This window comes from Equus asinus, chromosome 13 (assembly GCF_041296235.1).
Source record: "Equus asinus isolate D_3611 breed Donkey chromosome 13, EquAss-T2T_v2, whole genome shotgun sequence".
NCBI classification, from domain to species: Eukaryota; Metazoa; Chordata; class Mammalia; order Perissodactyla; family Equidae; genus Equus; species Equus asinus.
The window spans coordinates 42,450,534-42,460,771 of record NC_091802.1 but is presented as its reverse complement, the minus strand read 5'-3'; the positions used below and the strand labels follow the sequence as shown (position 1 = coordinate 42,460,771).

The 10,238-nt window shown below is 46.6% G+C and overlaps 1 long non-coding RNA gene across 1 annotated transcript; it reads right to left on the bottom strand.

Annotated features, from left to right (window-relative positions):
• Window positions 1-391: 391 nt before the first annotated feature.
• LOC123276491 (uncharacterized) lies at window positions 392-9,861 on the bottom strand. The gene is made up of 3 exons (XR_011493520.1): window positions 9,707-9,861; window positions 5,522-5,654; window positions 392-684 (listed from the first exon to the last, which is right to left on the bottom strand). It is a non-coding gene; the product is annotated as an uncharacterized lncRNA (long non-coding RNA).
• Between the last annotated feature and the right edge of the window lie 377 nt (window positions 9,862-10,238).

Here is a 10,238-nt window from a genome sequence, read left to right as displayed (position 1 = left end):
CATCAGCTGAACAGTCCTAGCTGACTTACTGGATGGGGGTCTCTTCAGTGTGTAGAGTCATAAGGCCCTGAGCAAGCTTCTCAAAGGGCAGCAGTTGTCTTAAAATTTTATCTTTCCCTATTTCGCAACATTATCCAATTTTTAAATCTCAAACACTCCATCCCCAGGGAAATGGTTAAATGAATCATGGTACATCCATACAGTGAACACAGGCAGCCAGAAAGTGGCAGAGTGGTATAAACAGTAAGATTCCATTGTTGTTTCTTTTTTAAAGAATAGATTATACAGATATAAACATACTTGGAAACATATGCTTTTAGACATGTTTAAGCTGGAAAGAAGTACAAGAAACATGAGAGAGAACTAAGGAGGAACAATTAATTTTCTCTTGATATCCTTTTATTCAGTTTAACATCTTTATAACGGAGCATCTATTATCTTTAAATTTTTTTAAACAAATTCTATCCTTCAATCTTTTTTCAGAATGCTGTCAGCCCAGCACCTGTCCCACCTGACAGTTGTCTGGATCACTAGTTGCCCAGTGAGCTTGCCCTTGAGCTTGGCAGGCCCCAGTGACCTGTGACTCCGAGGCACCTTCCCGGCCGGCAGATGCAGAGGGGGAGGATTCAATCAGTCGACCCCGTTATAGGCCGGTGATTCACATGGCCGTATAATCACTTCTTCCTAGAAACAGTGATGAGCAGAGACCTGGGTCAGTTAAGCGGGACAAAGCCACATTATTAATGCTCCTTCTAATCATCTTAGAACATGCTGTCAAAACAAAGGATGTGGAGTTATTGTTTAATGGTTACAGAGTTTCAGTTTTGCAAGATGAAAAAGAGTTCCCTGGAAAGATGGTGGTGATGGTTGCACAACAAGGAATGTACTCAATACCACTGAATGTGCACCTAAAAACGGTTAGGAGGGGGCCTCCCTGCGGCCGAGTGGGTAAGTTCGCGCACTCCGCTTCCGCCGCCCAGGGACTCACCAGGGTCGGATCCTGGGCGCGGACATGGCACTGCTCATCAGGCCACGCTGAGGCGGCGTCCCACATCCCACAACTAGAAGGACCCACAACAAGAATATACAACTATGTACTGGGGGGCTTTGGGGAGAAGAAGAAGAAAATAAAAATAAATAAATAAAGATTGGCAACAGATGGTATCTCAGTTGTCAATCTTTAAAAAAAAAATGGTTAGGAGGGTAAGTTTTACGTGATGTGCATTTTACCACAATTTAAAAAAATGCATGCAGATAGCCACTCTTCCATTCAACTTCACTTACTAAATCACACTTCACACATCCGTTAAATCACAGTTTATTTTTTTAAAAGATAACAAGAAAATAAAACAAAAACAAATCCTCTACCCCTTTTTTGTGTGTGAGGAAGATTGGCCCGGAGCCACCATCCAGTGCCAGCCCTCCTCTTTTTGCTTGAGGAAGATTGGCCCTGAGCTAACATCCATGTCCATCTTCCTCTATTTTATATGTGGGAGGCATGCTGCAGCATGGCTTGATAAGAGGTGCATAGGCCCATGCCCAGGATCCAGGTCAGTGAACCCCAGGCCGCCAAAGTGGAGCACCTGAACTTAACCACTATGCCACATGGCCAGCTCAACCTCTACACTTTTTTTTTTTTTTTTTGAGGAAGATTAGCCCTTAGCTAAGGAAAACTGGCCCCAAGCTAACATCCATGACCATCTTCCTCTACTTTATATGTGGGATGCCTGCCACAGCATGGCTTGACAAGCGGTGCATAGGTGCACACCCGGGATCCGAACTGGTGAACCCCCGGCCGCCAAAGTGGAACACGCGAACTTAAACTCTGTGCCACCGGCTGGCCCCAACCCCTACCCTTTTTTTAATGCATTCTATCTGAAAGCAGAACCAAGGACAGCCACTGGGATTTTGGCAAACTAGGCCCACTCCCTCCTCAAAACAAAAGTCTTTCATTATATGACCCAACTCTAAAGAGATCTTTTTCTCCCTATTACAGGATGTTATTTTTAAAAGGAAAGATTTTTGTAGGACACTAAGAAGGGAGCCATTTGTAACCTTCTTGTAAAAGACCAGGACAAATGAAAATTAATTGTAAGCCCTTGAGGGTGACAGACAAATAATGCGCCAAGATGCATAAAACGAAACAGTGGCCCTTCCCGAGGGGCCCGAGCAGACATCCCAGGAGCTTCTCCTGCAGGTCACTGCATCCGTGTTTTCTCGTCAGTCACTCATTAACATCCAGTCATCCGGCCAAGTCACAGAGGAGATGTGCCAACTCAGAAAAACCGGGAACGTGTGGCAAGTTCTGCACGTAAAAGAAGTTTACTGTTGCAGGATAGTAATCTATCTGGTGAGTGGAAAGGACAGGCTGGCCCTTGGTCCTTTTCCTGATTTCCAGTTTAAATCTGAGCAGACCACAGGTCTGGAAAAAATGCTTCTCTTCTCAGAGATTCTGGAAAAATTATAAGTAGGAAATATTTTGAAAAATCTTTTGAGCCAAGAAATGGCACAGGTCCACATCCACTTTGCCACCCAGAGGCCGACTGCTTCATTTGCTGCTGCAAGAATTCTCTCAACTTCCCTTCTTCAGCCTCAATTTTGTCATCTGTAAAGTGGGGTGATAGCAGTGCCTACTTCACGTGGTAGTGGTTAGGATTAAACGAGCTAACACTGGCACAGCGATCAGCACAGAACCCGACACATGGCACTCAAGCAGTGTTAGAGATAACGCCACCGTCACCATCACCACCTGTGTTATTTCAGGTGTTCCCAACTGTGTCCTTGCCTCAGTCGCAGCCAGCTCTTTGCCAATCCCACTCTCTCTTAGTCATTATTTATTGTTGATTTGGAAATATTTTCCTTGGCCCTGTTTTTTGTCCTCTCTACAGATTTCCCCATGTGTTACCCAGTTTACTTTACCAGCAAGAGCCTGACAAGGTCATTTTCACAATCCCCCTATCTCATTAGTGATCAGCGAACTGGATGCCACACGGGCTAGAGGTAATTATGGCTTTACCTACAAAATAGCTGACCTTGAAAAGCTGTAGTTGAGAGGCAGAAGTAAGTTGCCCAACCATCCTGGGTTGTCTGGGACTGAGAGGGCTCCCAGAATGTGGGACTTTGGGTGCCAAATCTGGAAAGTTCTAGGCAAATGAGGACAAATTGATCACCATGGGCAGAAGAGCAGAATGTAGGCTCTGGAGGCTAGATTCAATTCTGATCCTGCCACTTCCTAGCTGTGTAGCTTTGGACAAGTGACTTAACCTCTCTGACCCTTAGTTTTCTCTTCTGTGGAATGGAGATAGTAAAAGTATCTACATGGGACTGTCGTGAGGATTAAATGAGTTAATAATGTAAACAGCTCAGGATAGGGCCTGGCACATAGTAATTGCGTGATACTTGTCACCTACTATTAGTGAGTCAAAGTTGTGTAACATCAACGCATAATCCAAATGGACAATAAAATGTCTGCTGACCAGACACAATCTAATCCGGATCTTTAACGAAGTTTGTTTGTTTCAGCACTTCTCTTTTGACTGGAAGATACGAAAGCAGAACAATACTTTGCTCCCCCCAAATGTAAAGTCCAGGCCCCATCTTTGGTGTCATGTCAGTTTTAGCCTAAATGCCCTACATACATCTGCTGTACGTATCTGCCGTTGCTGGCCAGGAGCCATCACTGCTAATGGTGATCATAACTACTCCCAAGCAAGGCCCTTGTTCCTGGATCAAGAAACATCCAATCACCTTTACACACTCTTCTAGAATCACAGACCAGGACAATGTAGCCCTCCTTTAACCAGAAAACTCCATTATTCAGAACCTCCTCTCCTCCCAAACATGCTAGTTTATCAAGATATTTCTGTACTAAACAAGCCAGTCCTAGAGATGTATTTACATCACAAAGGTAACAGATAGTTGCTATGGGTTGAAATGCGTCCCTCCAAAAGATACCGTGGTGAGGATTCTGCAGCCTGTTACAGCGTGTGGGTTTTTCGCCACACCACCAAACAGTTCTCCAATACCCGCTGGGTGTCCTACAGCTTAACTCAATTCTAGCACTGTCTACCTGCAGATAGCGTTGGATCCCACAGATAAAGTCTCAGTCCTATAAGACAGTCGCCTCTCCCAACACTGCAGACACCAATGGCAAGTCCAGGCTGTTCCCTGCGCTTCTGACCAATTAGCTATAGACTGACCAGCTAGAGATCAGAGGTTCCAATGACCCCTCCTTGGGTTCGATTAATTTGCTAGAGTGGCTCCCAGAACTCAGAGAAACGTTTTACTTGCTAGATTTCTGGTTCATTTTAAAAGGCTATAACTCAAGAACAGCCAGATGGAAGAGATACACAGGGCAAGGTATGTGGGAAGGAGAGAGGAGTTTCCTTGCTCTGAGCACACCACTCTCCCTGAATCTCCGTGTGCTCACCAGCCCAGAAGCTCTCTGAACCCCAATCCTTTGGGGTTTAATCGAGGTTTCATTACATAGGCACGACTGACTAAATCATTGAGTATTAGCAATTGAACTCAATCTCTAGCCCCTCTCCCCTCCCTGGAGGTGGCGGGGGAGGGGGTGTGGGGGGGCCCCCCGGGGGTGGGGGTTGAAAGTTACAATCCTCTAATCACATGGTTGGCTCCCCTTAGCAACCAGCCCTGATCCTTAGGTGTGATCCAAAATTCACCTTATTACCTTCACAAAAGACATCCTTGTCGCTCTCATCACTTAGGAAATGCCCAAGGGTTTTAGGGGCTCTGTACCAGAAATGGGAATGAAGGCCAAATACTGTATATATTTCTTTCTATTTTTTTTTTTTTTTTGAGGAAGATTAGCCCTGAGCTAACATCTGCCTCCAATCCTCCTCTTTTTGCTGAGGAAGACTGGCTCTGAGCTAACATCTGTGCCCATCTTCCTCTACTTTATACGTGGGATGCCTACCACAGCATGGCTTGCCAAGCAGTGCCATATCCGCACCAGGGATCTGAACCAGTGAACCCCAGGCTGCCGAAGCAGAACGTGCAAACTTAACCACTGTGCCACAGGGCCGGCCCCTATATTTCTTATTAAAAATCACAATATCACAGTAGTCTTAACCCCCAGTACTGTGCATGTGACCTTATTTGGAAATAGGGTCTTTGCAAACAATCAAGTTAAGGCCATTAGAATGGGCCTTAGTCCAATATGACTGGTGTCCTTATAAAAAGGGAAATTTGGACACAAAAGCAGGCACACACAGGGAGAACTCCAAGTCAAGATGAAGGCAGGGATCAAGATGGTGCATCTACAAGCCACGAAACACCAAAGAGTATTAGCAAACCACCAAAAGCTGGGGAGACGCATGGAAGATTCTCCTTCATTGCCCTCAGAAGAAATCAACCCTGCTGACACTTTGCTCTTGGACTTCCAGCCTCAAGAACTGTGAGACAATACATTTCTGTTGTTCAAGCCACTCGGTCTGTGGTACTTTGTTGCGGCAATGCTAGCAAACTAATACAAAAGTGAATAAAATCTTTCAGTACCTACCACATGCCAAGCACTTTATCTTCATATCATCTCCTATTATGTGCAGAACTCCATGCCGGGCACCACGAGGAAAGGAAAGATAAGGCTTAGATACCCAGGTGGTATCAGGGAAGGCTTCCTGGAGGAGATGGACCTTGAATGATAAGTAAGAAGATATGGATCAGTGGAGAGGAGAATAGGAATAATCCATGGGCAGGAACAGAACAGGCAGGCGCGTGAGACACGATGGAAAGAACAGGCACTGTGAGCAGTTGGAATTTGCTGAGGCCTAGCCTCCCTGAACGGAACTGGTGGGACAGACAATTGGAAAGTAGATTGGGAGTCAATCCTCCAGGGCAGTGAATGCCAAGCAAACAGTAAAGAGCCAATAAACCAGAACCCAACTACCTGGAGCCCTCAAAACAGATGCTTAGGGGCTGGCCCCGTGGCCTAGTGGTTAAGTTTTCGCCCTCCGCTTCAGCAGCCCAGGGTTTCGCCAGTTCAAATCCTGGGCATGGACACAGCACTGCTCATCAAGTCACGCTGAGGCGGCGTCCCACATGCCACAACTAGAAGGACCCACAACTAAAAATACACAACTGTGTACCAGGGGGCTTTGGGGAGAAAAGGGAAAAATAAAATTAAAAAAAAAAAAAGGATGTTTATTTTGTTTCTATGCTTTTTTAAAAAAAAGAAAGATGCAAAGTTTTAAGTGATATTAATGTATCGGATAGAATTTCTCTATTGAGGCACAACATATGTGAAAGCTCACAGTGCTTGGCACACACAGTAGGTGATCGGTAGATATATAAGCTAATGTTTTTAAGTGTTAGTGAAAGAAACCCTCCAACCCATGCTTCAGGACAGGAAATGATTCTGGAGGAATGGAAGTAGTCCTGCTGATGAGCATCGAGGCTGCCCCAGGGAGAGAGGCCCAAGGCTTCCTGGCCTACATACTGATCTACATCATCCTCCAGGAAGCATAGGACGTCCTCACCTGATTCATATCCAAAGTTATAGGACCACCCAATAACCAGACCCCACCTGCGCTGATACTTCTCACGATTTTTTTCATGATCTTTCCTTTGTCTTGTAAAGAAATAGCTCGCATACCCATGCCTTATAAATTTAGCCCTACCCTCAACCCATTGCAGCTCTTCATTGCCCATGAGTCCTATCCCTATGCTACTCCCTGCTATTCTCTGAATAAAAGAGCACTGCTGCCAGACCTTGAGAGTCCAAGAATCTTTCTTTCAACTCCTCGGCTCACTGAGCCCACATCACTACCACGACCTCAAGCTATCTGAGCATCAGACTTTTCCTCCTTTTTTGCTAAAGAGGGTGCTCTCTTTAAGCTGGATATGTCTGTCTGTGAGAAACATGATGCCCTGTTCATTCATTAAACAAATGCTTATCGACAATCTTTTAAGTATCAGGCACCATTGCAGGCACTGATGATGGACACTGGAAACAAGACAGAAATGTCTCTGCTCTTGTGGAGGTTCCAATGTAGCCAGAGAGCCAGACAACAAACAAGGAAACAGATCAATGAGTAAGCAGGAGGATGGCTGATAGCAATAAGGACTATGGAAAATAGAAAGCAGGGTGATTAATTCATTCACTGTTTACGCAACAAGATGTAGGAGCATCTGCAATGGGCCAGGCACTGTGCTAGGTGCTAGAGATACGTCAACGAGCAAAACCTGACAGAGATCCCTGCCCACTGGACCTTATGTTCCAGCTCCTAGAGGTGATAGAGAGTGTAGGGGTAGAGGGAGGGATTCTATTTCAGAAGCAGTGGTCAGAGGAAGCCTCTTTGAGGAAGAGAATTTTGAGCTGAAGAGGAAGTCTCTCCAAGAACCTGGGAGGCAAATCACAGATGCAAAGGCCCTGGGGCGGGAAGGTGGCTTCCAGAAACGGAAGGGAGGCCAGTGGAGCCAAAGCAAAGCAGGAGGGAACTGACACTTTCTGGAAATATCCAAAGGTTCTCAAACTTCCAAACTGCAGTGAGGCAGAGGAGCCCTGGGACACTGGACATAGGAGTGGGAATGGAGAGGGGATGGTTTTCACTTCCATTCTCCACTCACCCATTTTTCCAGTGCCTGGAACAGAACCCTGAAAGGGACTCATCCAGCTTTCCAGGCAAGTGAGGAAGCACTGGGGGGCCACCACCGACCAGGCCAGGAGCCAGTCTCCCCTCTCCAAACTCTGGAGGCTTCCTCTGCCAGATGCATTCTCTCCCCCTTGCTGAAGAGAGCGGAGGCACCCAGGGCAACATGCTATGACGGTTACACCAGATCTTTCCTGCCCCCAAGTTCCAACCACCTCTCACTTCTCAGCTTCCTTAGAGCTCAGAATTTCCGTCTGCCCCCAGGTGCAGAACCATGTGAGAGGAACTGCATTTTGATCTTCTGCTTTTTAGGTCTGTTTGTTTTCTCCACCTAGGGAACTCCCTCCACCCCCAAGCAGCCTAGACAAACCCACTTTCATTTTTGTGTATTTCCCACCTCCAGGTGTGAGGCTGTCAGGGCAGCAACTGGCAGAGAAAGGCCTCTCCAAGGGCGGCCTGGCTGCCAAGGTGTAACAGGATGCTTTTCAGGGTAATTGACACTGGAAGTAGATGTCGGAAGTTATCCTTAATTTGCAGCTGACTGGCATTTCACACAGTGACAAAACTCACTGGTCCTCATGGTATGGGGCCAGGTCAGTATTGCTTTTGCATCTCTGTCTCTCTGTGTCTCTCTCACACACACACTATGATTTGCCACCTTTCCTTTTAAAAACTTCAGAGGACAAAAGGGAGTTTGGAGCCACAAACCCAGAGCTGGCAGGCAGGGACAGGGCGGGTGAGGACCTTCACTTCAACAGTCCTGACACTCATTGCGTGTAAGAATGAGCCATCCTCCCTCGCCCCAGGGCTCGGCACTTCCTCTGCTCCGAAGCCACTTCTGGGAAGGCTCTCCTACCCTCAGAGTGCTGAGAAATTGGCTCCTTTCTTGAACTGCAAGAGCAGGGCTGGGGATAGAGAGGTGCCAGGTGAGAACTTGGAGGAAACCCAATCTTAAACGAGGTTGGACAGTTGCCTTTTTGGAAATATCAAGTTTCCAGAAGCTGGTGGAATCAATATTGTCCTGATGAACAACCCTGACAGGGTCTTCTATAGAGAAACAGGGAATCCAGTGGAGCAGAGGCCCCAGTTCGTGGTCCTGGGAGGAGACAGTGAGGTCACCAACGGGTGGCTTAGAGAAGCTTCACCTGTCCCTCTAACCAGCCTCGCGAGCTGTGATGGGGACGATTGACTTATATTGACTGTTTCCCAATCTTTTCTAAAGGGCACGATCGCACTTCCACCTTCCATGTGGTCATCCTTTAAGCCCTCTTGGATAGAAATTTTGAAGCCACGCTGGTAAAAAAAATAATAATAATAATAACTCAGAACCTGTTATTGAAACCAAAGGGGGCTCCTTCTGGAGAGTTAAATCAGACTTCCCATCAGAAGTAGTTCTCTCACAGAGTAAAGTACATTTGCAGCAAATAGGAGACCATGCGGAATCATTTCTAGAGTCACGGCATCGCCGAACAAAGGGAAGCAGGAACGTTTATTTCAGATGGGGATGAATGTTCAAAATGGAGAGGTGGGTAATTGCTTGCACAGGCTCAGTTGGAAAACATGCTTCCACGCACCATGCAGGTTACAGTAACAAGGCCTGAGCTCCTCCTGGAGAGATCTTAGCATTAAAAGCAAGGCAAAGGTCGTAGGCAGAGTTCTAGCTCTCTAGCGAGGCTTGGTCTGGTTCAGGGTGGTTGGTGATTGCATCTCCTTAACATAACAAAAGGAAAAAACAGTTTGGAAAAACAGTTAAATGCTTCCAAACCCACCCTTGAGTTCCTCGGGGCAACTAGTCAGTGACAAAACCCGCTCAAGACCTTCTGCCGTCCATACTCATAAGTTCAAAATGTTTTACATTTATAGAACACTTCACAATTTACACACCTCTTTCCCCATAAATTATTGATTTCAATTTCATGACAAACTTTTGAGGTAATAGGTAGGGGTGATTAGCCCCTTTTTACTTCAGAGGAAACTGATGCTCAGAGAGATTAGGTAACTTGGCTAAGGTCACCCAGCTAATACAGGAAGCGGTGAAATACAGACCCAGATCTGAGCATTAGGATTCTTAATTCAAAAGGCTTAACACCTCTTACCCCCTGCTCCAAGTCACCTCAGATCCACCTGGATCTCAGTGGTTGGCAAACGGAGACCACACGTGCTTGGGTCGGCCAGGGAAGACGGGGAACTAGCTTTCCCACCGGAGGTGGCAGTGCTGTGCTGTCAGTGACAGCCTTGTTACAATGATTAAATCATCCTGTGTCCATGACAGATTGGAAGATTGGGAGGCAGGTGGACTATGAACCCGAGAGCACCTGTGGGACAGCCCAACCACTGGGAGCCATCCATCACGGGGAGCTGGCAGCACCCGGATGGGCTCCTCCAGCACCTCTGGGGACTAGACAGCCAGGGGCCCTGATGAGCCAGACATTATCTCCTGCCATTTGCATCTAAAATTCCTCATTTTTTGGCATGAATTGATGGAGGAGGCACAAAGAGGGGATGTAATGGGGTTGGCACTTTCACTTCCTTTCTGACCCCATTTAGGGCAGCCTCCGGGGAGGGGTTGCCCAAAGGGTAAATGACTTTAGGTGCTGAGCAGGAATACAATTAGGCAACTCGGCCAGG